Below are 2,558 nucleotides of genomic sequence, written 5' to 3'. Positions count from 1 at the left end.
CCAGGCCAGGAGACAGGCCAGTAAGGTATGTGAACTACAAGTTAGAGGGGAATGGGGTCAGTATCACCAAATTTCTTCATAGTCAACATATTTTGTATGCCAGCTATACATGAGGCATGGAACCAAGAATATAGTGATTAACAGAGCAGACGTTTTTCCTGCCCTCCTTGGATCTGCTGCAATTCAGGCTTTGGGGAATGCACTCTATTAGCCATTGGTTGGAAGGTCTTAGTCACTAACTCTGGATCAGCACGTTTAGAATGCTCAATGGTCAATAAGCTGAAGAGCCTGGATAGCAGGGAAGCACCATTGAGAAAACAAGAGTTTTGAAGTTAGGTTAGACCTAAATTTGAACCCAGTTCTGAAAGTTATTAGAGTTGAAACTTGGCAAATTATCTGAGGCTTGGTTTCCTTATTAATAAAATTATAATTTTTTCATACAGTTACAGTAAGAATTAAGTGAAATGCAACTAACTGAGACAGTACATATAAAATACCACTATAATGGCTGGTATATTATAGATACTCAACATTCCCTTTCCTGAGAGAGAGCAACAATAAATATAGGGCCTAAAAGAATGTACCTTTCTGAACTGGAGAAGTACTGGGCATTCAGATTGAAACCCTGGATGACTCATTTCTTTAGTCATTGCTTTTTTCTCCCTTTCAGATGTGAACGCAGGGCTGACCCCCTCCGAAGAACTTCTTGTTCTTCCTTGCAGAGGATTGGAACTGTTCCAGAGGTGGCACTCAGAGTAGGACATGCCCATAAGCTTGAGGAAGGTATTACTTACAAGAAGTGAGTCACACATCTCCATTGTTTCCAACAACAAAGTGGACGAAAAACACTCAAGTCCCACTAAACAATGCTCCCAGTTTTGCTGGGACAAACTGGCTACACCATTTAGACATTACAGTATCTACCCTTCTGCCTTCAAAGGAGGAGAAGGTGAAAAGGAGAGGAGGAGACGAGGGAGGGAAGGAAGTGGAGGAGGTAATAGAGGATATAAGCATATACATTTGATGTCATATAGAGATCAGATAGAGACAAAATTAGGAATCTATTTTTTTCATTGTTGGACTTTAGCAAACAAGCTACCTTTCTCTGAGCTAGGCAGAATATTTGTCAATGATTAGATAATGGTAAAATGTGTTACACTCTTTGTAGGGATTTTGTGAGAACCCTGTAATGCTTAAAGACTAATCAAGAAACTCTTGGCTAAACAAAGCTGATGTTAACAATAGCTGCTACTTATTTGAGTCATCCTGATTTTCCCTCTCCTCTTTAGAACTTTCTTTCAGGCTAATGTAATGTCTCCTTTCCCTGAACTCTCACAGCAATTATTGCCTACAGATCTCACTTGGTAATTAATCATGTACTACTTACTGCCTGTGTCATCTCCTATATTTTCTTTAAGTATTTACACTTGGGGGGAAGGGTTGTCACTTATCTTTCCACCTGCCCTTTCCTTCAACCATTTACGCCTCTTACTGTTATTAATCTTTCCAAGCATCCTGACATCCCATTAAAGGTGAAAGTTCCACGAGGGTAAGAACTTTCTCTCAGACTTCTTTGCGTCTTGCACTGCACCCAACATGTTACACACATCTGCTGCTTCGGAAATGTGTGCTGTCTGGGTTAAATCTTGTAAGCTGAACTTTTAAGAACTCGAATGTTTTTGAAATCAGAGAAGTGCCTACCTATCACCCACTAGACAACTCTACCGAAGTTTGGGTGACAGGTTCAAGTTCACTTGTTGCACCTGGCAGCCTCACACCATTAACCCTCACCGCTGCCCTGAGCATCCTCCCCGTGATGGCGCGGACCAGCGAAGATGCCTCACCTTGGAGAGCTCTTTCGGACAGGTGCCGGGGAGAGGATGCGGGGGAGAGGGCTGGGACTGCCTGAGCGTTTTCGGGGCAGGCTGCGCCCCTCTGCCTGGGCAGACGGCGGGACCCTCCGCACCTCTCGGGGAGGCGCGAATCAGCCCGCGCTCGGGGCGCACTGGAGACGAGCGCTTTAGAAGGACGGGCTTGGGTGGTGGCTGTTGGGGCCCTGGTCGACATCTTGCACGCTCGCAGACTTCTGCACACACGCGCTGCCCGGCGCCCTCCTCCGGGACGCCCCGCGAGCGGGCAGACGGGACAGCGGAGGCAGAGGCGCACGCTCCGGGGCGCGGGGGACCCCGCGCACCTGGCACCTGCCACACGGCGAGGGCACGAGCCGGCCCCCCAGGGGCGCCGAGGGGCGCCGCGGCCGCCGCCGACCCTACCCGGAGCGGCCCGAGGCTGAGCACGCTCCAGCGGGCCGGCAGCGCCGCGGAGAGAGTGGGTGGGCAGGCGAGGGAGGGGAAGGGAGAGGAAGGAGGGAGGGAGGGAGAGGGCGAGGCGCGGCCCCGCGGCGGGGGCGCGCTCTCGCGCGGGCTGCCGGGATCGCTCGCCGCCGCTGTGGTAATGTCCGCCATGTTGGCCATGGCGCAGGGAGCGGATCGGGCGGGCGAGCGGCGGATCTAGTGTGTGGAAGCGGCCGCGGGCGGCGGGGGGCTGTTTTCGGGCGG

At 50.9% G+C, this 2,558-nt stretch overlaps 1 protein-coding gene across 1 annotated transcript in view; it reads left to right on the top strand.

Annotated features, from left to right (window-relative positions):
• The first annotated feature begins 2,450 nt into the window (after window positions 1-2,450).
• Window positions 2,451-2,558, top strand: part of EPC2 (enhancer of polycomb homolog 2) — a 114,180-nt gene continuing 114,072 nt past the window's right edge. The window contains exon 1 of the mRNA XM_008059868.2: window positions 2,451-2,536. The gene's annotated coding sequence lies outside the window, so the exon portion shown is untranslated. The remainder of the gene's footprint in view (window positions 2,537-2,558) is intronic.

The sequence above is a fragment of the Carlito syrichta genome, unplaced genomic scaffold (assembly GCF_000164805.1).
Source record: "Carlito syrichta isolate Samal-C Ts95f unplaced genomic scaffold, Tarsius_syrichta-2.0.1 Scaffold304408, whole genome shotgun sequence".
Classification (NCBI taxonomy): domain Eukaryota; kingdom Metazoa; phylum Chordata; class Mammalia; order Primates; family Tarsiidae; genus Carlito; species Carlito syrichta.
The sequence above is the reverse complement of the archived record's forward strand: the minus strand, read 5'-3'. Positions and strand labels throughout refer to the sequence as shown.